The 27445-nt window shown below is 37.7% G+C and overlaps 1 protein-coding gene and 1 pseudogene across 2 annotated transcripts in view; both read right to left on the bottom strand.

The window, feature by feature from the left end:
* CNTN5 (contactin 5) overlaps positions 1 to 27445 on the bottom strand; it is a 1232567-nt gene that overhangs the window by 899979 nt on the left and 305143 nt on the right. The window lies entirely within an intron of this gene.
* On the bottom strand, positions 20128 to 21808 carry LOC108397088 (UV excision repair protein RAD23 homolog B pseudogene; annotated as a pseudogene).

The raw sequence follows: 27445 nt of genomic DNA on the forward strand, positions 1-27445 counted from the left end.
CTTTCTCATTTCCTGACAGCCTGAAGCTCTGCCATTAGTAGCAACCACTAGAAGTCATACTGTTACATCTGTCACTATTAGTTAAGTATACCATCCAATATCAAGATAACTAGACTTTTCCTCCTTTAGTCTTTTTTGGCTTTCTCAGTGAGGGGTCAAAGGGCTGCCTGTAGCAAATAACCAAGCACAGAATTGGATGTTGAAATATTACATTTCACAAAATCATGAACTCCCAGACCATCCTTGCTACTGCCATTTGTCACACATTTACCACACATCTTCTATCTTAAAAATATTATCTCCCTCAAGACCAATGCCATGGAACAAAACTGCTTTTCAGACTCCACACCAAAACTCTTCACAAAGGAGATAGCAAGCTAAAGTCAGTTTTTATAGACTTTATTCTCTTAGAGTACTGAGAATCTGTGAGAGCCACTAAAGCTGAAAAAGGTCTTTCTTGCCTTTCTACCACTGGCTCTGCAATGTTAGCACTTCTGGTGTCAAGGTACAAATGTCATGAAGTTGCTGTCAGTAAAATAACACACATGAAAAATAGCCTGGCAGTGTGGCTGGCTGCCAGAGCCCTTAATCATCTTGTTATATGCTGCTTGGAGCTGGACTACTGTTAGCACTGTTCCCTCCAATTGCTCTTAATTGAAGCACAGGGATTTGCTTCGCATCAGTGGAATGAAAGGGTATTTTTGGACTCTGTTTAAAGGTATAATTTCAAAATTGAAGACTAACTGAGGTGCTTACAATATTATGGTTCAGCTTTCTGTAATTCATAAACATGTATGTCATGGGAAAAAATTGCCTGAATTAAAACTTGTTGCCAATTCCCCACCAGAGTCTTCCTTGGAGAAAAGAGTACGTTTGAAAACTTCAAATAGGTGAGCAATGTACAACATTTAAACGTTTATTTTATAACTTTATGAGTTATAACTAGAGCAAACTATCCAAATATAAGTAGAAATGAATGACTGATCAATGAAATGACTTCTTATTAAGAAAATCTAGAATTTACTATAAAAAGTATGAAGAATTTTATTATATTGTGTCTTTCCTAAAACTCTCTGCTTTGATTTTAGTACAAGTGCATAACAACTAAGGGTCAAAAGGAAGATGCCTTTCTCCAAGGATCAGACTCCAGGGATTTGAATATTGACAAACTGTTTGGCATCATCAATTACTTTATGATTTGAAGTTATCAGCTTTAGTCTTGGATATAGTAGTTTACCAATCTCTTTGTCAGTGTCTAGAAGTGGATGCCCTTGGTTTTGAAGTAAAACTCATGGACACTTTTCCAGGGACATTTGCCACCAGGGCAAATAATCAGAAAACAGGAATGGCTTCTCTAGAAAAAAAAAAAGGCATATTTTTGTTTTATTATCCTTTCATTATCCTATTAAAAATAAATATCACAGGCATTACTTTCCCAAGTCCACATTTCATATTTATATACACACATATACACATGCCCATCAGACACACAAATACACTGATTTCTCTATCATTTGTATCATTCTTATTAAAACTGCTTTGCTAAAGTTACATTTAGTAGCCTTCTGATTAAAATAAATAATTATGAAAAACATGAGTGGCTTGCAGTATATGTTCTATGAGGGCAGTCCCCATCACTCTCTATCAACATCAGTGGCCCGTATCTAGAATTTATCTTCCAAAACTTTAAATACCTAATCAATATACCCATATGGACATCTTACAGGACCCTCAACCTTACTATTTTCATGACACCCCATAACTTTTACTTTCTTAATATTACTTATTTTTCCTATAGCTTTTTTTATCATGCAGTTCCATGGCAAAAACAAAACATAAAACAGCATTTTCCTTGACACTTATTTTTTATACTATGGGGAAAATTAAAGTTCCTATGACCAGGATCCTCATCTGAACCGTAACTACTTGATGATGTAACTGGCCTGCTGCTAGGCTACTGCTTCCATACCCATAGGCAATAAGCTATTATTGACTGAGTCACTATATAAAGAGCTCTTCCCAGTGCTCTGGGTGGAGGCAGAGACAGAGGAGCATTACAGACCTGCAGACTGTTGGATGCAGATGTAACTGTAGTGCTCAACCTATCCAGGGAGAACAAACCTGGGTAATAAATCCTTTTATCCCAAGAACATTCTGTTGTCATTCCTCAGTCTCACTGAATCCACTGTGAACTTGCCTGGAGCTGAAACCATTGGCAAGACACATTCCAACTCCTCCCATGGAGTAGTTTACTATATTCTTCAATTACTACTCAGAAATAGGTGCCAAATCTGGACTCACTACATCTTTAGTTCTGAAGTTCACCTGGAGCTTTTCTCACTTGGGCAATAGCAGTGACCTCCCTAATAGGTTTTACTGTCCCTCTTTCTCTTACTGCTTTGATTGTCCTGTCCTTTAAACAATAACCTGCTTGCTTCCTTACCAACAAACCCTACAGTATTGTACTGTGGATAAAGTGAAGGTTCCTATGGTAAGGATTCTCACCTGGCCCTGGTTGGCTAGCTCACTACACATGGGTGGACAATACATTGTTATTGACTCTACATAAAGAGCTCCGCCCAGTGCTGTGGGTGACACGATGGCATGGCTGCTGCATGGCTACAAGAGAGCAGAGACTGGAGTGGTGGCAGCAGAGAGGCCCAGAGGCAGAGGCTGGCTTGCTTCATGCAAACTCTGAGTGGACAGGATTCTAGTGATTGACCTGCCACCACAGGGATAAAGTTGGGTATAAATCTTTCACCCCAAGAATGTTCCATTATCATTTCTTTGGTCTCATTGAATCCATACTGAACTTGCCCCAGGGGTGAAACCCATTGACAAGACAACTGGTGATAGTCGGCAGGATTCATTGCTGACCAAGTGAAAGAACAGGCTGATCTCATGAATGGAGTGTTTCAGTGGGCTGTGTCTATGCATGGGGAGACATTCGAGTGTCCCCTAGTGGACATGTGGTCCGACGTGGCTGGTCTCCTAGAGGACTGGGCCCCACCCCAAGACTGGGAAGGGGTGGAGGCAACACCTGAGGCAGTTTCCAGTCAGCAAAATAGGGGATTCCTTAGAGAAACAGAGTGCCCGTGAAGCTGTGGGAATGGTGGGGCGTTTTCTTCTCACAATACTGAGAAAGGCCATGAGGGAGAAACATGCCTTCCTTCAGGAAGCAAGAGAATGTGAGCAGTGAGGTGCCATTGAGGAGGTAAAAAATGTGTTGATAACTAAAATGGCGTCACTATGAGGTGCTATGAAAATGGTAAAGGATGTTGTGGTAGCCCAAGAGGAAGCAGCATGAAAAGGAACAGCAGCCCAAGAAGGAGTGCCACAAGAAGAAGCAGCCAAGAGTGCAGGCTGCCAGGTGCCATGGGGCAGGTGAAGGATGTGGTGGAGCCTTCAGCCCCAGAAATGGAGTCGTGGAGGTTTGATGAACAGGTGTGGGTGGAGGCCCTACCAGTGCTGGAGGCATCAGCTCCTCGATTGAAATTCCATCCGGTTGAAAGCTGATGGAAAGCATAAAAGAAAATAAAGACTTGGCAACTGCAGATTCCCCCAAGAGAGGTGCAGCCCCATTCCAAGGTCATGGAGCATTATCTGCTCCACTTCTACCCTCAAGTTCAAGCAATGAAAGCACAAAAGGAAATATGGTCTGCTTCTTGAAGGAAGGATTTAAAGTGCCCATGAAGGTCATGAGGTCTCAGATGTGGGTTGATTTGATAAAGGCAGGAGCAGACAGAGCAAAATTGGATGGAAAGTCAAATAGAATCTTACTGGAGCTGTGGCAACAACTGAGACCAGAGCTGTGGTTCCAGCCACAGAGGACATAGCAGAAGCCAGAGGCAAAGCAAAAGATCAGCTTGTGTGTCTGCAAGACTTTCTGCTGGAGAGGCTGGAGAAAGTGGGTATTGTAAGGGCCACCATGGTTATATCGTATGTTATGGAATTTGGTTACAATGTTACAGCTTCCTCACACAGGGGCCATTGCAAACGATTGAGGGCACATAGATTGAAAGGTGAGAATCCTGGAGGGGTGGAGTGTGGATAAACTGAAGGTTCCTATGGCCAGGATCTGGGTGACACAGTGGCATGTCCGTACAGCTGCATGGCTGCATGGCTGCAAGACAGCAGAGCAGAGGCTGGAGTGGTGGCAGCACTGAGGACAGAGGCCCAGAGGATGGCTGTGTATTAGAGAGTCCCAGAGGAGGAGACTGGCTTGCTGCATGCAGACTCCATCTGAGTGGATGAGATTTTACTGACTGACCTGCCACAGTGGAAATAAAGATGGGTATAACCATTTCACCTCAAGAACGTTCCACTGTCATTTCTTTGGTCACACTGAATCCATAGTGAACTTGCCTGGGGCTGAAATCCACGGGCAAGACAGTGGATCTTGAAATTTTATTATTCATGGTCAAATGATTTTCACATATCACCTATTTGTGACCCCTTTATGGCTAATTTGGGTTCACATCTATTTTCTGACTCATGTCCCCTGATACCCAAGAGCAGGATAGTTCTCACCATTACTTGTTTGGAGCACAGCAAATGCTTATCCTAGAATATTTTATGGATAAATTTCTTACTGAGTTATCACAGATGCTAAAGTGATATAAAATAGTCACAGTTTTAAAAACTCAGTATTTACTAATCCATATGTAAATTATTAGATTAAACATTTGCTCTTCAGTTGTCTTGATTATTAAAAGACACATTTTAGATGTAAAGTTCTATAGATGTCTATTAGGTCCATCTGTTCTAGTGTGTTGTTCAGTGCCTGTGTGTCTTTACTTATTTTCTGCCCGGTGGATCTATCCTTTGGGGTGAGTGGTGTGTTGAAGTCTCCTACAATGAATGCATTGCAGTCTATTTCCCTCTTTAGTTCTGTTAGTATTTGCTTCACATATGCTGGTGCTCCTGTATTGGGTGCATATATATTTAGAATGGTTATATCCTCTTGTTGGACTAAGCCCTTTATCATTATGTAGTGGCCTTCTTTATCTCTTGTTACTTTCTTTGTTTTGAAGTCTATTTTGTCTGATATTAGTACTGCAACCCCTGCTTTCTTCTCACTGTTGTTTGCCTGAAATATGTTTTTCCATCCCTTGACTTTTAGTCTATGCTTATCTTTGGGTTTAAGGTGAGTTTCTTGTAAGCAGCATATAGATGGGTCTTGCTTTTTTATCCATTTTATTACTCTATGTCTTTTGATTGGTGCATTAAGTCCATTTACATTTAGGGTGACTATTGAAAGATATGTACTTATTGCCATTGCAGGCTTTAGATTCGTGGTTACCAAAGGTTCAAGGTTAGCTTCTTTAGTATCTTACTGCCTAACTTAGCTCGCTTATTGAGCTGTTATATACACTGTCTGGAGAGTCTTTTCTTCTCTCCCTTCTTATTCCTCCTCCTCCATTCTTCATATGTTGTGTGTTTTGTTCTGTGCTCTTTTTAGGGGTGCTCCCATCTAGAGCAGTCCCTGTAGGATGCCCTGTAGAGGTGGTTTGTGGGAAGCAAATTCCCTCAGCTTTTGCTTGTCTGGGAATTGTTTGATCCCACCATCATATTTAAATGATAGTCGTGCTGGATACAGTATCCTTGGTTCAAGGCCCTTCTGTTTCATTGCATTAAGTATATCATGCCATTCTCTTCTGGCCTGTAGGGTTTCTGTTGAGAAGTCTGATGTTAGCCTGATTGGTTTTCCTTTATAGGTGACCTTTTTCTCTCTAGCTGCCTTTAAAACTCTTTCCTTGTCCTTGATCCTTGCCATTTTAATTATTATGTGTCTTGGTGTTGTCCTCCTTGGATCCTTTCTGTTGGGGGTTCTGTATAATTCCATGGTCTGTTCGATTATTTCCTCCCCCAGTTTGGGGAAGTTTTCAGCAATTATTTCTTCAAAGACACTTTCTATCCCTTTTCCTCTTTCTTCCTCTTCTGGTATCCCTATAATATGAATGTTTTTCCTTTTGTATTGGTCACATATTTCTCTTAGTGTTGTTTCATTCCTGGAGATCCTTTTATCTCTCTCTATGGCAGCTTCTATACGTTCCTGTTCTCTGGCTTCTATTCCTTCAATGGCCTCTTGCATCTTATCCATTCTGCTTATAAATCCTTCCAGGGATTGTTTCACTTCTGTGATCTCTTTCCTGACATCTGTGATCTCCTTCCGGACTTCATCCCACTGCTCTTGCATTTTTCTCTGCATCTCATCCCATTGCTCTTGCATTTTTTTCTGCATCTCTGTCAGCATGTTCATGATTTTTATTTTGAATTCTTTTTCAGGAGGACTAGTTAGGTCTGTCTCCTTCTCAGGTGTTGTCTCTGTGATCTTTTTCTGCCTGTAGTTTTGCCTTTTCATGGTGACAGAGATAGTTTGCAGAGCTGGTACAAGTGACCGCTGGAAGAGCTTCCCTTCTTGTTGGTTTGTAGCCTTTTCCTGGGAGAATAGCGACCTCTAGTGGCTTGTGCTGGGCAGCTGTGCGCAGACAGGGCTTCTGCTTCCTGCCCAGTTGCTTTGGGGTTTATCTCTGCTGTTGCTGTGGGCTTGGCCTGGCTGGGGCTGTTCCTCCAAAATGGTGGAGCCCCGTTGGAGGGGGAGCAGCCAGGAGACTATTTATCTCCATAAGGGGCCTCTGTGCTCCCTGCTGCCCAGGGGGTTAGAGTGCCCAGAGATCCCCAGATTCCCTGCTTCTGGTCTAAGTGACCTGTCCTGCCCCTTTAAGATTTCCAAAAAGCACTCTCCAAACCAAAACAACAACAGCAACAATGAGAGAGGGAACAGAAAGAAAGAGAAAAAAAAAAGGAAAAAAAAGGAAAAAACAAGCGATTTTTTTTTTTTTTTTGTCCTCAGGTGCTGGTCCCAGGCACCCGCTCACTGGTCCTGCTGCCCTGTCTCCCTAGCACCAGGGTCCCTGTCCTTTCAAGGCTTCCAAAAAGCACCCACCCACCGGTCCCGCAGGGAAGGAACGCTCAATATTCTTTGTCCTCAGGCACTAGTCCCACGCACCCGCTCACCAGTCCCGCCGCCCTGCCTCCCTAGCACCGGGGTCCCTGTCCCTTTTAGGCTTCCAAAAAGCACTCACAGAAAAGAGAAAAAAAAAAAAGGGGAAAAACGCGCGATTTCCTCTGTCCTCAAGTGCCGGTCTCAGGCACCCGCCCACCGGTCCCGCAGGGAAAAACGGGGGATATTCTTTGTCCTCAGGCGCCGGTCCCAGCCACCCGCTCACCAGTCCCGCCACCGTGCCTCCCTAGCACTGGGGTCCCCGTCCCTTCAAGGCTTCCAAAAAGCGCTCGCCAAAAAGAGAAGAAAAATAAAGGGGAAAAACGCGCGACCTCCTCCGTCCTCAGGCACTGGTCTCAGGCACCCGCCCCCAGGTCTCGCAGGGAGAAACGCGGGATATTCTTTGTCCTCCAGCGCCGTTCCCAGGCACCTCCTCACCGGTCCCGCCACCCTGCCTCCCCAGCAACGGGGGCCCGTCCCTCTAAGGCTTCCAAAAAGCGCTCGCCAAAAAAAAAAAAAAAAAAAAAAAACCGCTCCGGTTTCTCTCCACCTGCCGGGAGCCGGGGGGAGGGGCGCTCGGGTCCCGCCGGGCCGGGGCTTGTATCTTACCCCCTTCACAAGGCGCTGGGTTCTTGCAGGTGTGGATGTGGTCTGGATGTTGTCCTGTGTCCTGTGGTCTCTATTTTAGGAAGATTTTTCTTTGTTATATTTTCATAGCTCTATGTGTTTTTGGGAGGAGATTTCCACTGCTCTACTCACGCCGCCATCTTGGCTCCGCCCCCCAAAAGACACATTTTAAATGAGCTTTTTTAGATGGCCTTTATAATCAAGAAATACAAAATCAGTGAACATTAATTTTATGTGAATCAATCCTTATAAAACAGAAAACTTTTTCTTTGAAAATGTATGCTTTGAGATAAAGTAATATGCTTTATATGATACAGAGGTCTATATTCTGGAATAAATTAAATTCAGTTAAACAGGAAGGATTCTCACAAAATCCTAAATAAATCACTTTGTCCTCTCATTCAATAAGAGAATTTTCCTGCTGTTTCAATACTAACACCTTTTTAGCACATTTTTATCTATCTGTACAAGTCTTGAATCTAGAATAAATTAGTGGATAGGCATATTATTCTTAGAAGTTAAAGATTCAAGTAAAAAATTGATCAGTAAGACCACTGTTATAACAAAAGAAATGAAGATCTGTGTCAAACCACAAATAATTCAAACTAAAAATGCATCACAATGGTTTACATATTTCAAGTTAATTTATTTTTACTCCTGAATTATGACTTTCATTCATGATTTTTTTTGCTAGTGTATTCCTATATGCTGATTATTAAACTTTATTTGGTTTATATTTTCTTTCCATTCATTTAGCTTAGTATCCTAGAGATTAATAACAGTAGTAAAAAATGAACGACAAAAATTTTGAAACATTGGATAATGTAATGATACCTAACAGAATGATTAGTCTGTCTATGGAAAATAGGGTGTAGTATAATTCCAAAGAATTCCAGATACTCCATTTTTTAAAATATCTTCCTCTGCATTCTTTCTACTAAAAGCACTTTTTGTCCAGCCTATGAATAGAATGCTAATCATTAAAATATTGTCTCCTTCTCTTTTTAATAGAAGACCTGCAATCTAATATCCATTTTTCTGATTTTTATTTTTTTGCCATTTAATTGTTGAAGGACTGGAAACAAAAACTCTGTTCCTCCGAATTACTTTATTTTCCTATTTATCGTGTAGGATTTCTTTAAGAATATAATAATGCTATCTAATATTCAGTGAATACTTACTAAATGCTGCAGAGTATTCTCAGCATTTCCCACACACTATTTGAACTCTCTCACAACAATCATATGCAGAAAGGATTTGTCAAAACTATACAATTCAATTTAGGCAGACTGAGTAGAGCCCATTTTCTTAACTTCCCAGTTATATTATATGCCTTCCACTGAAAGAGAAGGAAGGATATTCCAGTAGAAACTATTATGTGATCACACGGAGGAAAAAAATATTTCCTGAAGCTTATGCATTGTGTGGAACACTATTTAATGCTCACAACAATCTCATGAAGAACACATCATCATGATCTTTAACATATAAGAAATCTAAGACTCACAGAGGCTCTATAATTGACCTCAAGTCAAAAAGCAAATGTGTGGCAGGATCATTTTTCAAACAACATATGTTGTCTTTAATCTAGGCACATCATATCTTTCTTACTCTCAAACATCGCCATTTCATTGCAATTTTTGAGGAAGGAAATAATATATATGTCACTGTTATGTATTATTTAATTTGTCTTTTTTTTGGTTACTTTGATGTAAAATATGTACTCAAATTTTCTCTACTGTAAATTTTCTCTACTGCATTTCTGATACTTCATTTCATGTGCTACAGACCCAATCATAGAGGAAAGGGTTGGTGGCCTCTTGATCAGGTAAAAGGCAGTGGGTGTCAACAAAACAGCCATTTGTTGTGGTATCTTCAGAGATAGTGGTTTAGGAAGTATAAAAACTTGAAGACAGTTTATCAAGTCATATCTCTAAATAAGAAAGAAGACTAAGGAATAATTTTCAGGTAAAAAAGAAGCTGAAAGAAAATATTTCTTAATCTTACTTTTGGGTTTTAAGGATGGTAGGAGAACTATAGATACTAGAATATTGTATGTATAACTAAGAATATGACAATTTTAATATTATAAAAAATTAGCATGAAAAATATGATAAAATTTCATTAAAATCATGATGCTATTGATTTCAAAAGTTAGACTTTTTGAAAGGCCAATATTTCCAGAATCACTTAAAATAATTTTTACTTTAGGTCATTTTCATACCTTCAGAAAAGATCAAAATAAGGATTGTTTGTTTTCAATAAAATAAGTATCCAAAGAACATATTTTAGAATGGTAGTATGATGACTTCTATGGATCCTCTTGCCAGTGAAACAACCATAATTGGTGAAATCAGTTTTCAAAAAATTTTGAGTCTCTGGAAATTGTCCTAGGAGTATATAGCAAATAAATGGACATTTATTCAAGGAAATTTACCAAATCTATGTTAGAAATGTCAGAGTCTATGGTACTTGAGCCATGACTTGCTCCTTCGTTCCATGACCTCCCCTTATTCCCACTGTGATGGAAAGCTGCACTCTCATGGGTATGGCCAAGAGGACAGGACTTCCTAGTTGTGGACTGTTACCTCAGTCCCCAAGTCATTTTATGGGGTTAACACAACCCTGGAAATAAAATCTGACTATGACATTTTAAAAAATATTTGGTATCATTAATATAAAATTACATGAGCAACATTGTGGTTACTAGATTCCCCTCATTATCAAGTCCCCACCACATACCCCATTACAGTTACTGTCCATCAGCATAGTAAGATACTATAGAGTCATTACTTGTCTTCTCTGTGCTATACTGCTTTCCCTGTGCCTTCCCCTACATTATGTGTGCTAACTATAATGCCCCTTACTTCCCTTCTCCCTCCCTTCCCACCCATCCTCCTTAGTCCCTTTCCCTTTGGCAACTGTTAGTCCATTCTTGGGTTCTGTGACTCTGCTGCTGTTTTGTTCCTTGAGTTTTTGCTTTGTTCTCATGCTCCACAGATGAGTGAAATCATTTGGTACTTGTCTTTCTCTGCCTGGCTTATTTCACTGAGCATAATACCCTCTAGCTCCATCCATGTTGTTGCAAATGGTAGGATTTGTTTTCTTCTTATGGCTGAATAATATTCCATTGTGTATATGTACCACATCTTCTTTATCCATTCATCTACTGATGGACACTTTGGTTTCTTCCATTTCTCGCCTATTGTAAATAGTGCTGTGATAAATATAGGGGTGTATATGTCTTTTTCAAACTGGGCTCCTGCATTCATTGGGTAAATTCCTAGGAGTGGAATTCCTGGGTCAAATGGTATTCCTATTTTTAGTTTTTTGAAGAACCTCCATACTGCTTTCCACAGTGGTTGAACTAGTTTACATTCCTACCAGCAGTGTAGGAGGGTTCCCCTTTCTCTGCATCCTTGCCACCATTTGTTGTTCCTATTCTTTTCTATGTCGGCCATCCTAACTGGTGTGAGGTGATATCTCATTGTGGTTTTAATTTGCATTTCCTTAATAATTAGTGATGTGGAGTAACTTTTCATGTGCCTTTTGGACCTGACTATGGCATTTTAAGAAAAAAAAAAAAAAGAACAATGGCCTGCTTAAATATGGACACAAAATCCTCTGACAAAAAGCTGGCAAAGCAAATATGGCAATATCTAAAAAACATAGCCTACTGGGACACACAGGGAAAGCATATATGCACTTCCTACTTAGTAATTTATAAAACAAATTAATTATGTTAATAGAATAAAGGAGAAAAAATAAATAAAGGAGAAAATCCATCATTAATGAAAAATAAAATTTGCCTCTTCAACATCAAGGTGCTCATCAGAACAAAGTGTAACATTTTTTTGAAGGAAGAATACAATAACCAGAATCTCAATAATATATATCACTTACAATATTCAGCACACAAGACAAGGTAAAATAGCAAGAAAAAGCTAGAGATTTAAAGAAGCATGAAAAAATGACTAATAGAAAATGATGAAATAGTTGGTGGATGCACACCCATAATTGATTCAGATACTGGGGTTAGCACAAAAGAATTTCAAGATAACTATGACTAACATTAAATAAAGAGGAAAATATGAAAAAAAGATGAGAGATAAAATATCTTAACAGAAAATTACAATACATAAAAATCAAATCTACTTTAGAGTGGTAACATATAATGGAAAAAATTAATATCATTGAATGGGATTAACAGGAGACTCAAAACAGCCAAACATAATATTAGTGAATTTGAGGACAGGTCAATAGAAAATATATGAACTTAAGCTGGGAGGGAATAGTAAGAATGAGAGGAACAGAGCATAAATAAAATCATGTAGTTACATGGGCACTAGTCCTAATATGTATGTAATAGGAATTCCAGAGGAAATTAAAGAGATTGGGACAAAATCAATAGCTGAAGAAATAATGGATGGACATTTTTCTGAATGTTTAAATTAATTTGCATTTTATCCTTGGGCAATTGCTTGTGTTTTAGTCACTTTCTTCTTGACATTTTAATATTTTCATTCCCATTTGTAAAAGTTCTAAAGTATACAGAACTAGTATACTAATAAAATATACTTTATTACTATCAAATTTAGAGTATCTTCAGCCTCAGAAATCAATTCTAAAACACAGATAAGACTTTATCAGGTCTTGTTATAAAATTTTGAAATACCATCAACTTTTTATACAGTAAACCCAAACTCATCTCAATACAGTTAGTGAAACATCCTTAAATCTTCCTAAAAATGTTTGTCAGTCACTTACTCATCTTCCAAAAACACTTGTACTATGCCTGAATTGCAACACATCAGATGATATTTTTGCATATTGCCCTGTTTCTTCTACTCTAGTATGAGCTCTATAGCAGTTCTTTACTTGTCAGTTATCTGTAAATCTTTGTTATATGGATAGAAGAATAAAGGAAATATATGATAAAAAGGGAGCAAGAAGTTTTAATTTAGTGTTGTACTCAAAGGAAACAGAAAGGAAGCAAAGGCTGCAGAGCAGTTTGGAAAGACTCCATTATCTTGACAGTAAATTAGCTTTTCATTTGGATGTTACTTTCTTTCAAGAGTTTGATGCATTTTAAGTTGATGCAGCAGTGCACGTTATTAAAGCCAGGCATCATAAATTATTTCTTAAATCATTGAGTCTTGGGAAATAGAAAGCCAATGAATCACATACCTGATTTAGTTTCTGGATAATCTTACTCTGGGTATGGTGTGTGTATGGCTCCAGCAGGTCTGCACACTTTCTAATTTGCTTGAAAATTGCGTGAAAATATTCCCATGGCCCTCTTGTAAAATATGACAGTCTGACATTTTCTTTAATTACAAGACCTGATCTGTTTAATAGCACAAAATTGGCCTCCAACTTGACAGGCCTCCCCTTTAAAATCAATGGTTAGACTCTTGGGCACCAGCTTGGTCATCAAGATCAATATTAGAAAAAATACAGCTTGTCAAGACCTCTCAGCATTTTATTGATTCAAATGGGGAGCAGCTCTCAGATTGAATAATAATATTAGGGCTCTGATCCAACAAGCAGAAGCCTCTTACATTAATTTCAGTATAGACAGATGAATCTGTGAGAAATGACACAAACATAATATAATTATCCAAATGCTACATAGTTAGATGTTAAAGCTGAATGTTTTCAGGGGGAAAAATATGTTTAGAATTAGATTTTTAGAATTTAGATTTATCAGTAAGTGAAAAGAAAATAAAATTATTACCTTGGCCATATTGGAAACAAAACAACACAAACAGAAAACACTAAAAAGGCACTTTATCTTTAACCAAAAACTAGAAGAGAAATCACCATGGAAAGGAGAGGTGACAATTACCATGAAAAGAAAAATGATTCATTATTTTCTCTTGAATAACATTTATTTAAATAAATGTGCTAAAGTTTTAAAAAGACTAACTAGAAATCAGTGTTCCACTATTCTAGTGCTGTGTAATTATACTGTTGCACAAGTCACTTAACATATGTAGGCTTGATTTCCCACTCTGCCATATGAAGGGCTAGGAAGATACCATTAAGTATTATTTTAAAACTAGGAAAGGAAACAGTCTATGTTGATTAGTTTTATATTTCAGTAGGCATTGAAATGTTCGATCAGTTTTATTTGTATTTGTCTTTTGAACGCTAACAGAAGATCTGAATGCAGGTCACACCAATGGAGAATGGAAATTGAAGCCAGACCCATGAGGATGTTTGTTACATTATGTTACAAAGAAGTATTTAAAAAAAAATCAGGAATAAGAGTTTGTAATTCCTAAATACTTTCAAAAGTTTAAGGATTTTGTAATTAACAATACTGAGCTGTACATCTAAAAATGGTTAAAATGGTAAAATTTTGCTATGTGTATTTCACATTTTTTTAAATATGGAAAACTAGTTTAAAGGTTTTAAAGTCAGAGAAGTATATATTAAGAATTCATACTCTAGAATAATTACTTGGAAACATCTTTATTTTGCTAGCTAAATATTATATAAAATGATACCTCATTGAGTGTCTACAATTTATAGGCAATTTTGTAGGTATTTTATTTCCTTTATGTCATTCACATATCTAACTTGAAAAATTTGTATTTATATGCCTCACATATTTACCTTGTTTTTTCTTTCTGTTAGCTAATTTGTTGTGTGATTACACAAACAGCAAAAATGTATTATTCTCCATATGAAAATGAAACTCATATTTGATAGATTCCTCTATGTCCAGAGATAACAGCATGGTAGCTAAATTTAAAATCATATGTCTGACACTTAAATTTAATTTTTTTTACTTCTGATACAAAACTTAATAACAGGCTGATTATCAAAGTTCTGAAATTACTTTTTCCCTCTAATTTAAGTTACTGCTTCCTAGGAAAATGTAGTAGTTTGGGATAAAATTTCAGCATTTCAGAAACTGTATGAAATTTTAATTTTTCAGTTACTCTTCCTCATAGTTCTAGAAATCTACCAAAGATAAAACATTTTCAAACAAAAACTGCAAAACATTCCATTTCGTATTTAGAAAACTAAAATGGTAATGTTGACTACTACTAACACTACTGTGGGTTTTGAATGTATCCCTTTATTTTACAGACAGGAAAATGTTTTTCTCAGTTATTTAAAAGATTATATATCATGTCCTAAAAGTAGGTCATTTTTAATATATCACATTAATGAAGAATTGACTGGTAAATTGCCTTCTCTGTTTCCATAAAGTTTAGGCATCAATAACCCAGCAATTTTACCAAGTCTCACTTTTTTTTGTTTCATTTAATTAAAACCTCTCAGACAGCCAACTTTTGCTGTTTGTGAAACTCCAGCACATGCTATTGAGTGTCTCCTGTATTAAGAAAACGTAAGAGGAATAGAGACTACTTGTTTTCTCTTATCACTTTAAATTTTACTGAGTGATTTATTTATGCATTAATTAATTTTTATATCATATTTCATTCAGAGAGAGACAAAGCCTTGTTAAGTCAGTGTTCTGGTTGATGTATTTTATTATGCTTTTGTCTGAAGGTATACCAGTTTGATCAAAGAGTCATGAACTTCTTTCATTCTGAAATGGTTTTTGTTGGAATCTCCTGAATCAAACCTTTACTAAATCACTATTCTTTAAAATAACTATTCTTTAGGGTTACTGCTTGGGCATGGAAAAATCAAGTGATATTTAAAACATTATTAATCCATCCATGGACTAATAGGTTGATATAATAATAGTAGCCATCGCTGAGCATTACATCTTTTTTTTTCTTCTCTACACCAAGATACTAGCCTTAGTTAAGGTGAGGCATGGCCACAGCAATAGGCAGTCAAAATGAATTCCTCAGTGTTCTCTAGGCAAAGGCCTTGTGAACAATATAGCAGAGGTCACCATGCTTCAGGAGTGAAGTTACTGATTCTTTGACAGCCAAACTTGTGACCAACAGTTTATTCTCAGTGGACAGAAAGGAACCTCTGGCCCAAAGGTACAACACTGAAACATACTTCAAAGCATCCTGCTCTGATGGTAGGTTAGCTATTTTCCAAAGTGAAGGTAGTGAGTCTATGTTTACAAATTTTATTGTGAGTCAGATGCATCCAGGATTGTGACAGTACCCTGAAAATATGAGTTATTCACAGAATACTTCTTCAATTATTTTAAGACTAGAGGAGGACATTTTAGCAAGGATCTTGGAAGCAGTTCTAGATTGTTTACTTAAAGAAATGTGAACTTCTTTGTACCTTCTATGGGGGAAGTTAAGGCAAAGTGATTAATACATGAATGATTTTAATCAGATTACTTTCTTTACAAGTGTACTAAAACAATGTTTTTGATGGAAGAATTTAGAGGTTCTGAGAGGTAACTGGAATCTGGGACTATTGTCTGGAAATCAGTTTATGTACAATGTTTGATAGAAGCATTAGATTACTGCGGGTAAGGCAGACAGTGAGAGAGATCCTATGTGAAGGAAGTGCAGACACTTAACAGACCAAGCTTAATTTATATAACAAATTTCCTAGGCTCAGCTTTACTCTCTTTATTCCTTTCCCCAGATCAAATGCTGACTTAGCTTAAAATCATCTTGGATGTTGTGATTTACAAAGTACAAGGTACATGGAGAAAGAAGACTTTATCTATGTTGATGCAGGCATTAACCTGAAAGAAGCTTCTGAGGGGCAGCAAATAAAGGAAGATTGTGTTTAGGACAAGGTGATATTTTAAGTCATTTATAGGTATGATGCTTACTGGAAAGTATGAGTTAATAAAGAGCATGTGTAACTTTCAAAGAATAAATTATTAAAATGGACATGAGTTGATGACCTTAACATAATAAACATAGTCACCTTGCTGTCTTTTTCAAATTTTAAGTATTATCTGCAGAAATTCTGATACAACCAATAAGTAGACATGCCCCAACTCCAAGTGGTAATCACTAATACTGATGAGTAGTACTCAAGTACTTTGAACACAGATTACTGGAGGGTTAATAGCACTAAAATTCCAGTGAAAGAAAGTAGAGGGTACAGTTGAGATACAGTGGTATGTAACTGAACTACAGACATGGTAGTTTGGGTCCAGATTTTGTATTTCTCTCCTCCATTTTTAATCTCATGTGCCATTTCCTATATTTGGTATGTCACAAGGTAGATATAATTATGCTAACTACTTATTCAATTGCTTTGAAGATAAATGTGTTTCAGACTTATAACACTAATTAATAGTGTTATAAGTTCAATTGCTTTGAAGATAAATGTGTTTCAGACTTATAACACTAATTAATAGTTGTATAGTGATCCACCATTTAAAACCATATATTCTAACTTTAGTATTTAATATTGTAACTCTATCTACTCAGAACACTTTATTTTACAAATAGAGTCCAGTGCTTGCAAAAATTATGATCATAGCAGCCTATTTCAACCTACATATATAATGTAACACATTTAAAAATTTAAAATTAACTGCCTTTTAAAGTTGGTAAGCATTGAAGAACATGTGGACTATACTATGGGGTCAATAGGGTGCTAGTGAATAAATATATAAAACAATCGGGATGCAAAAAGGCCATGGTTTGTGACACTACAAAAATAAGCAAACTGATACATATTACAAAGACTATTGATATTTATATAATTTTGTATTTTATCCTCTAAGAGCTATGAAGCACTCTGACAACTGTTATAAATCAAGTATTATATAGCTTATATTACAGTAAATTAAGTTAGAAATTTGTATGGATATGAATTATAATAGCATTCAAATTATGTTTGAAATCATAATGCACTCAGTCATGCTCCATTCCATTTTGAGAAACTTGTAAACACCAAAGATAATTTTTTTCAAATTGTTTGATACATTTCTTAAGTATAGGATTATTAGTTGTTTTTTTTAAAGTCATCACTGAGATTTATTTCACACAACATAATACTCACCCACTTAAAGTGTATAGTTTAGCCATTTTTAGTATTTTCAGAGTTTTGCAAAAAGAAGAAAAAAACCTAATAGAAATAATTTTATTGCTTAAAAAAGAAACCCTGTATCCTTTAGCAGTTACTCCCCATTCCTTCCTTTAAGTTACCTAATAAACAGTAAATAATTGTCAGTAGAATTCCCTTATTATCTTTCTATTTCTGTAAGGTCAGAAATGAAGCTTCTTCTTTTTTGTTTTTATTTTATTATCATTAATCTACAATTACATGAAGAACATTATGTTTACTAGGCTCTCCCCTTCACCAAGAGCACCCCCCACACACACCCCATTACATCAGCGTCCATCAGCGTAGTAAGATGCTGTAGAATCATTACTTGTCTTTACTGTGTTGCACAGCCCTCCCCATGCCACCCCCTACATGCTAATTATACATGCTAATCATAATACCCCCTTTCTTTTACCCTGTCCTTACCCCTCCCTTTCCACCCATCCTCTCTAGTCCCTTTCCCTTTGGTAACTGTTAGTTCATTCTTGGGTTCTGTGAGTCTGCTGCTGTTTTGTTCCTTCAGATTTTCTTTATTCTTATACTCCACATAGGAGTGAAATCATTTGATACTTGCCTTTGTCTGCCTGGTTTATTTCACTGAGCATAATACCCTCTAGCTCCAACCATGTTGTTGCAAATAGTAGGATTTGTTTTCTTCTTATGGCTGAATAATATTCCATTGTGTATATGTACCACATCTTCTTTATCCATTCATCTACTGTTGGACACTTAGGTTGCTTCCATTTCATGGCTATTGTAAATAGTGCTGCGATAAACATAGGGGGGGCATCTGTTTTTTCCAAACTGGGCTGCTGAATTTTTAGGGTACATTCCTAGAAGTGGAATTCCTGGGTCAAATGCTATGTCTACTTTGAGTTTTTGGAGGAACCTCCATACTGCTTTCCACAATGGTTAAACTAATTTACATTCCCACCAGCAGTGTGGGAGGGTTCCCCTTTCTCCACAACCTCACCAACATTTGTTGTTGTTTGTCTTTTGGATGGTGGCAGTCCTTACTGGTGTGAGGTAATATCTCATTGTGGTTTTAATTTGCATTTCTCTGATGACAAGTGATGTGTAGCATCTTTTCATGTATCTGTTGGCCATCTGAATTTCTTCTTTGGAGAACTGTTCAGCTCCTCTGCCCATTTTTTAATTGGATTATTTGCTTTTTTTTGTTGCGGTGCATCAGCTCTTTATGTATTTTGGATGTCAACCCTTTATTGGATCTGTCATTTATGAATATATTCTCCTATACTGTAGGGTACCTTTTTGTTCTATTGATGGTGTCCTTTGCTGTACAGAAGCTTATCAGCTTGATATAGTACCACTTGTTCATTTTTGCTTTTGTTTCCCTTGCCCAGGGAGATATGTTTATGAATAAGTCACTCATGTTTATGTCCAAGAGATTTTTTTTTATTAAGATTTTTCTTTTAATAAGCGATGAGATATGTTGATTGTATATTTTCCAAAGTACTTTTCCAGCTGTATCTCCCAACCCTTCTAAAAGGTTTCAGCAGTCTTTCCAATGTAATAAAAGATGCTAGATTATAGTTCTTCCACCTTTTCTTTTTGAAAAAACATAATCCTAATGACTTTAATGGTTATACATTCATATCTAATAAGAAAAAACATTTACAAATATCAGAAACCCAGTTCTGAAACATTTGCATTAATTTTGAACTGAATCAGCATTTTGTGGGTTTAAAAATGGCAGCAGGACTTGCTGACAAACACACTTCTGCTGAGGGAAGGGAGAGAGGGTGTATGAATGCTGCATTTCTCCATTGGCCCCAAAGTGCTAATTTCACAAAGGGATACATCAAAAGCAAGCATGCAGTGGTGGTTTTAAAACTTTTACTACAATATAACAATGAAGTAAACAGTAATTAGACACCTACCAATTTTTCCCCCAAAACAAACCAAAAAAATGTAAACAGAAAAATAACTCTGCCTGTACTTGTATAGCTTCTCAAATCATGTTAGAAGGTTCTCACATTCAATGATAAATTTTAAAATAGCAGTAATTATTTTCATTTTAAGAAAAGGTTCCCCTTTTCCCTCCCCAATCCCAAGTATTTAACATGAAAGAATGGGCTTTCTTACACATTAATTTTATATGTATTTGAAGCAGCAACAATAACCATCAATAATTTGGCATTTGTTTATAGTTGCTCCAGAATTTTTTTCAATTTCACAAAGCCATTATCCAGTGTTGCCATGAGAAGACTGAAGATTCTAGGTAGCAAAGATGCCTTTTGCAACCAATGTTAAGTCAAAGAAATATAAAGCAGGGCATTACACTAATTTCTGGATCTAGTACACTAAAAAGAGTGAAACCTAGGAAAAAGTCACCTACTGTTTTATAGAAGAAACAAAGACCTGCAAAAGCTGATTTTTGGTTGTATAGTATTTTATACACTGTGTGGACTTATGGCATCTGCTAACTGAAGCAGACATGCACTGTATTTGTCCCTGCCTTATATCCTAGATCACTCCCTCCCCACCCCCAACAATCTACTACCTTATACCAAGTATTGTGGATATGAGCCCAAGTCATCCCAGACAATACAGTGAACAAAGTTAGTGTAATGCAATGGTGTGAAGTGTGAGTTAAAAAAAAGTCCCTTTCAATCTTCATCAAAGTTTTGCTGTAGAAGAAAATTGGCAGCCAAATTCTCATTCTTCTCACAAGCAAAATATGCTTGTATCACAAGTCCTTCAGGAAATCCTAATGTCTTTAACCTTTCTATAGCTTCTTTTTCCTGAGGTGTTACTTGTATATAGTTCATGTGACCGCTTCCAGCTTCTGCAAGTCCTCCACTGCCACCTCCACCCCCTCCTCCTTGACCACTAGCTTCTTGAACTGGTTCATTTAACATGTGAATAAAATGCTCCTGGTGTTGGCTAATTTGCTGAAGTAGTTGAGGATTTTCTCGACCTATCTGTTGTAGCAATGCTGGAAGCAAGGAAGGATTCTGTTGAATAATTTGTCTCATCTGTTGAAACTGAGGGTAATTCTGTAAAAATTCAAGGGGATGTCCTCCAGAACTCGTTGTCGTTGTTGTCACTGTCATTGTCGCGGCAGCTGCAGCCACTGAAGACTGTGGAGCCCCAGTGCTAGGTGCTGGAGAGGGCTCAACCACAGCCTGACTTTCTCTATCGCCGGCCCATTAAAACTCCACTGCTCTATCAGGGTTGTTGAAACTGGCTCTCAGGGTTGCAATAGCTTGCTCTCATTCATAGCCCATTGACATGATCTCAGTTACCATATTCTCATAAGACTGACCTGTCACAAGTGCACTTGTTGCATCTTCAAAGAGGTTTGACGGAGAAGAATCTCCTGATGCACTGTCAGTTGATGTTGGGCTAATAGCCACTGGCGTTTCTGCTGCCTTTTCTGCAGGTTTCTCTTGCTTCACTGCACTAGCAGGTGCAGGTTCAGAAGATGCTGTCGGTGATGCTGGAGTGGTGGATGCAGATGTGGGTGTGGGACTGGGAGTGGGAGTGGGAGCTACGGGGGGGGGGGGCGGGAGCAGGGTTGGAAGCTTGGGCCACAGCTGTAGCTGTGGAGGAACTAACGGTGGGAGTGGTGATGGGATTTGACTGCTGCGTTGTAGCTGGCGTTGTCACTGCCTTGGGTTTTGTCACCATAACCACCACAACGTTTTTCTCATCTATTTTATATTCTTTTAGAGAAGTCTCATCATTGAGGATTTTGCCTGCATAAATTAATTTTTGACCTGCTATGGGAAAGGCATCTTTCCCCTTTTCAGATTCAATCTTCTCTTTCAGTGCTTTCACTGTCTCCTTGGGGTCGATCTCGATCTTGAAGGTCTGCTGCTGAAGGGTCTTCGGGGTGACCTGCATGGTGCCGCCACGCAGCTCCGCTGACGGGCCTGCTCCAGGCACTGGCCGCTGGGTGGGGTCTGTGGCCTGGCAGGGCCCCGGGGTCGCCCGCGCTCCTCGCGCACTTGGGAGGAAGGCAGTGGGAGTGGGTGGGGGCTTGTCACATTCGCCCTGCACAGCCGCCTTCCCCCCAGCCCTGGCACCTGGCCGCACCGCTGCCTCCGCGACTGCGGCCTTCCCCGTGAGCTCGGTCCGCCGTGCTTCCTCAGGTGCCGGGCGCCAGGCACTGAGTCTGCAGGAGACGCGAGGGGTTCTGCGAGACAACCAGAGAATCCGCTACCTCACCACAGGCTGGTGGCCGCCTTCAACATGACTCGCCGAGACGCGCCCCCTCCCCCACCCCCAATATATTTTTGCTTAAGTTTTTTTCTAGAAGTTTTATGGTTTCACGACTTACATTCAGGTCTTTGATCCATTTCAAATTTACTTTTGTCTATGGGGTTAGACAGTGATCCAGTTTCATTCTCTTACATGTAGCCGTCCAGTTTTGCCAGCACCATCTGTTGAAGAGACTGTCATTTCCCCATTGTATGTCCATGGCCCCTTTATCGAATATTAGCTGACCATATGTGTTTGGGTTAATGTTTGGAGTCTCTACTCTGTTCCACTGGTCTGTGGCTCTGTTCTTGTGCCAGTACCAAATTGTCTTGATTACTGTGGCTTTGTAGTAGAGCTTGAAGTTGGGGAGCGAGATCCCCCCCACTTTATTCTTCCTTCTCGGGATTGCTTTGGCTATTCGGGGTCTTTGGTGTTTCCATATGAATTTTTGAACTAGTTGTTTCAGTTCGTTGAAGAATGTTGTTGTTAATTTGATAGGGATTGCATCAAATCTGTATATTGCTTTGGGCAGGATAGCCATTTTTACAATGTTAATTCTTCCTAGCCAAGAGCATGGGATGAGTTTCCATTTGTTAGTATCCTCTTTAATTTCTCTTAAGAGTGTCTTACAGTTTTCAGGGGATAGATCTTTCACTTCCTTGGTTAGGTTTATTCCTAGGTATTTTATTCTTTTTGATGCAACTGTGAATGGATTGTTTTCCTGATTTCTCTTCTATTAGTTCATTGTTAGTGTATAGGAGAGCCACAGATTTCTGTGTGTTAATTTTGTTTCCTGTAACTTTGCTGTATTCTGATATCAGTTCTAGTAGTTTTGGAGTGGAGTCTTTAGGGTTTTTTATGTACAGTATCATGTCATCTGCAAATAGTGACAGTTTAACTTCTTTTTTACCAATTTGGATTGGTTATATTTCTTTGTTTTGTCTAATGGCCATGGCAAGGACCTCCAGTAATATGTTAAAAACAGTGGGGAGAGTGGCCATCCCTGTCTTGTTCCTGATCTCAGAGGAAAAGCTTTCAGCTTCTTGCTGTTCAGTATGATGTTGGCTGTGGGCTTATCATATTTGGCCTTTATTATGTTGAGGTACTTGCCCTGTATACCCATTTTGCTGAGAGTTTTTATCATGAATGGATGTTGAATTTTGTCAAATGCTTTTGCAGCATCTATGGAGATGATCATGTGGTTTTTGTCTTTCTTTTTCTTCATGTGGTGGATGATGTTGATGGATTTTCGAATGTTGTAACATCCTTGCATTGTTGGGATGAATCCCACTTGGTCATGGCATATGATCCTTTTGATTTATTGTTGAATTTGGTTTGCTAATATTTTGTTGAGTATTTTTGCATCTACGTTTATCAGAGATATTGGACTGTAATTGTCTTTTTTGGCGGCGTCTTTGCCTGGTTTCAGTATTAGGGTGATGTTGACTTCATAGAATGAGTTTGGGAGAATTCCCTCCTTTTCTATTTTTTGGAAAACATTAAGGAGAATGGGTATTATTTCTTCTCTGTATGTCTGATAGAATTTCGAGGTAAATCCATCTGGCCTGGGGGTTTTGTTCCTGGGTAGTTTTTTGATTACCACTTCAATTTCTTTCCTGGTAATTGGTTTGTTTAGATGTTGTGTTTCTTCCTTGGTCAGTTGTGGAAGGTTTTATTTTTCTGGAAGTTGTCCATTCCTTCTAGGTTTTCCAGCTTGTTAGAATATAGGTTTTCATAGTATTGTCTAATAATTTTTTGTGTTTCTATGGGGTCCATCTTGACTTTTCCTTTCTCATTTCTGATTCTGTTGATGTGTGTTGATTCTCTTTTTCTCTTAATAAGTCTGGCTAGAGGATTATCTATTTTGTTTATTTTCTCAAAGAGCCAGCTCTTGGTTTCGTTGATTTTTTTCTATTGTTTTGTTTCTCTCAATTTTATTTATTTCTTCTCTGATCTTTTTTATGTCCCTCCTTCTGCTGACTTTAGGCTTCATTTGTTCTTCTTTTTCCAATTTCGCTAATTGTGTCATTAGACTATTCATTTGGGATTGTTCTTCCTTCTTTAAATATGCCTGGATTGCTATATACTTTCCTCTTAAGACTGCTTTCACTGTGTCCCACAGAAGTTGGGGCTTTGTGTTGTTGTCATTTGTTTCCATATATTGCTGGATCTCCATTTTCATTTGGTCATTGATCCATTGATTATTTAGGAGCATGTTTTTAAGCTTCCATGTGTTTGTGAGCCTTTTTGCTTTCTTTGTACAATTTATTTCTAGTTTTATACCTTTGTGGTCTGAAAAGTTGGTTGGTAGGATTTCAATCTTTTTAAATTTACTGAGGCTCTTTTTGTGACCCAGTATGTGGTCTATTCTGGAGAATGTTCCATGTGCACTTGAGAAGATTGTGTATCCTGTTGCTTTTGGATGTAGAGTTCTGTAGATGTCTATTAGGTCCATCTGTTCTAGTATGTTGTTCAGTGCCTCCATGTCCTTACTTATTTTCTGTGCAGTAGATCTATCCTTTGGGTGAGCGGTGTGTTGAAGTCTCCCAGAATGAATGCATTGCATTCTATTTCCTCCTTTAATTCTGTTAGTATTTGTTTCACATATGTTTGTGCTCCTGTATTGGGTGCATATATATTTATAATGGTTATATCCTCTTGTTGGACTGAGCCCTTTATCATTATGTAATGTCCTTCTTTGTCTTTTGTTACTTTATTTTGAAGTCTATTTTGTCTGATACTAGTACTGCAATACCTGCTTTTTTCTTCCTGTTGTTTCCATGGAATACCTTTTTCCATCCCTTGAATTTTAGTTTGTGCATGTCTTTGGGTTTGAGGTGGGTCTTTAGTAAGGAGCATATAGATGGGTCTTGCTTTTTTATCCATTCTGTTACTCCACATATAGCTCCGCAGTTGCTGTGGGTGTGGTCTGCCTTGGGCTGCTTTTCCGATATGGCGGAGTCGCGTCAGAGGGGTGACAGGTGGGAGGCTGTTTATCTCCGTGAGGGGCCTCTAAGCTGTGCTGCCACCCAGGAGGTTAGGGTGCCTGGAGTTCCCCGGGATTCCCAGCTGCTAGGCTGAATGTCCCGGGATGCTTCTGTCCAGCTGTGGGATCCCTGTCCCTTTAAGTCTTTCAAAAAGCACTCATTTTTCTTTGTGCCAGGGGCGCCAGCTGCGGGGACCTGCTCGCAGGTTTTACTGTCCCGTTTCCCTAGTTCCCAGCTCCTCATGCACTGTGTGTCTGCACTCCGGTGTGGATGACTAGGGCTGGGTGTTCAGCAGTCCTGGGCTCCCTCTCCCTCCCCACTCTGACTCCTTTCCTCCTGCTGGGAGCTGGGGTGAAGGGCGCTCGGGTCCCGCCGGGATGCAGCTTGTATTTTATCCCCTTTGCAAGGCGCTGGGTTCTCACAGGTGTAGATGTAGCCTGGCTGTTGTTCTGTGTCTTCTTGTCTCTTTTTTAGGGATAGTTGTATTTGTTGAATTTTCAAAAATATATATGGTTTTGGGAGGAAATTTCTGCTGCTCTGCTTATGCCTCCATCTTGGCTCCCGATGCCTCTTCTTTTATTCATGATGTTATTAAAATGAATTTACTGTTTTCATCTTATTTATTGTAGGTAAAAGTCTATTTTGATGATCTTTTCAAAGAACCAACTTTTGGTTTCATTGGTGTTACTGTTTTATATTCCCTACTTCAGTTTTCATCTCTATTATTTATTATTTCTTTCCTTATGCTTGTTTTAGATTTAGTTTGTTCTTTTCCTAGTCTTTAAAGTTTTTTTCTTCACATATTTTGGGACTCTGTGTTGTTATTTGAAAAGATGTGTGTAATCATTGTATCTTCCTGATGGCTTGACACTATTTTCATTATTAAATGTCCCCCTTTTCTTAACACAGGCATTTATATCTGTATATATTTTTCTCTGACAACTGCTAACAATTTTATCTTATAAATCTTGATATGCTGTATTTTCCTTTTCATTCATTTAAAAGTATTTTCTAACTACCGTTTTTATTTTCTTTAACCCATAGGACTTTTAGCACTGTTATTATTTATTTTCCAGATATTTATCAATTTCTATTTATTTCTAATTAAATTAAATTAAATTGTGTTTGACATTATACTTTTTATGCTTCCAATCCTTTTAAATTTGTTGAGGATTGTATTATGGCATGGCTTGTGATCCATTCAGGATAATGTTCGATGTGCACTTAAGAAAAAAATTGGATTTTTCTACTGCTATGTGGAATATTCTGTAGATGTCTGTTTAACTGGTTTATCTACTGTTCAGGCCTTCTCCTTTTTGTTTTTCTTCTCCTTAGGTATTCTCCATTTTATTGAAAGTATGATTTAAAATCTCTATTATTGATGAATTGTCTACTTCTCCATTCAGTTCTATTTTTTTCTTCACATATTTTGGGACTCTGTTGTTATTTGAAAAGATGTGTATAATCATCGTATCTTCCTGATGGCTTGACACTATTTTCATTATTAAATGTCCCCCCTGTCTTCAGTAAAATGTTTTCTTATATTTAATTTAGTCTGTTAGTAGAGTTACTCCACCTCTCCTTGATGACATCTACATGATAAATCATTTTCCATCATTTTATTTTCAGTCCACTTGTGTCTTTGAATATAAATTATGTTTCTTGTAAAATACCATATTGTTGTACCTTGTTTTTTTCATTCATTCTGTCAATCTCTGCTTTTTGATTTTTTAACATATTTAAATTTAATGCAATTACTCAAAATGTAGGATTCAAATCTGTTATTTGCTATTTGCTTTCTACATGTCTTATGTATTTTGTTCCTCAGTTCCTTGATTCTTGCTTTCTTCTGAATCAAATATATACTTATTTTCTTAAAATGATGTATTAGAAAAATAAGTATCTGTTAGTTCATTATACAAATACATCCCCAATAAAGGATGCAAAGATGAATTTCCCAAAGTTGAATCTTATTTTTTATTCAATAAATTTTCTCCTTGAAAATTTTTATTATGTAAAAATAAGAAGTCATTTGTAGTCTAATTTAAACTGTCCTTAAATCCAAACCACCACCACTACCTTTTGTATACATTCCATAAATTTCAGTGTTTTCTGGGCTTTGTTATAGTGGAACATTTTCATTTTAAAATGTTTATCAAGAAACTTTAGAAGGTGATGAATGTACTTACTAATTTGTGTTGATGACATCATGTGCAAATGTCCAAACTCATCAAATTGTATTCCTTAGATGTGTTTTTTTAATATATCAATTATATCTCAATAAAGCTGTAACATAAAATAAAATGTTTAGTTCATTTATAATTGTAGCAAAAAGAACAAAATACCTAGAAATAATCCTAACCAAAGAAGTGAAAGACCTATTCTCTGAAAACTGTAAGACACTCATGACAGAAATTAAAGAAGATACCAATAAATGGACACACATTGCATGCTCATATATAGGAAGAATTAATATTGTCAAAATGGCCATCTTGCCTAAAGCAATCCACAGATTCAATGCAATTCCAATAAAAATACCAATAGCATTATTCAACTAAGTAGAGCAAATAGTTCTAAAATTCATATGGAACCACAAAAGACCCCGAATAGCCAAAGCAATTCTGAAAAG

Source organism: Manis javanica, chromosome 6 (assembly GCF_040802235.1).
Source record: "Manis javanica isolate MJ-LG chromosome 6, MJ_LKY, whole genome shotgun sequence".
Classification (NCBI taxonomy): domain Eukaryota; kingdom Metazoa; phylum Chordata; class Mammalia; order Pholidota; family Manidae; genus Manis; species Manis javanica.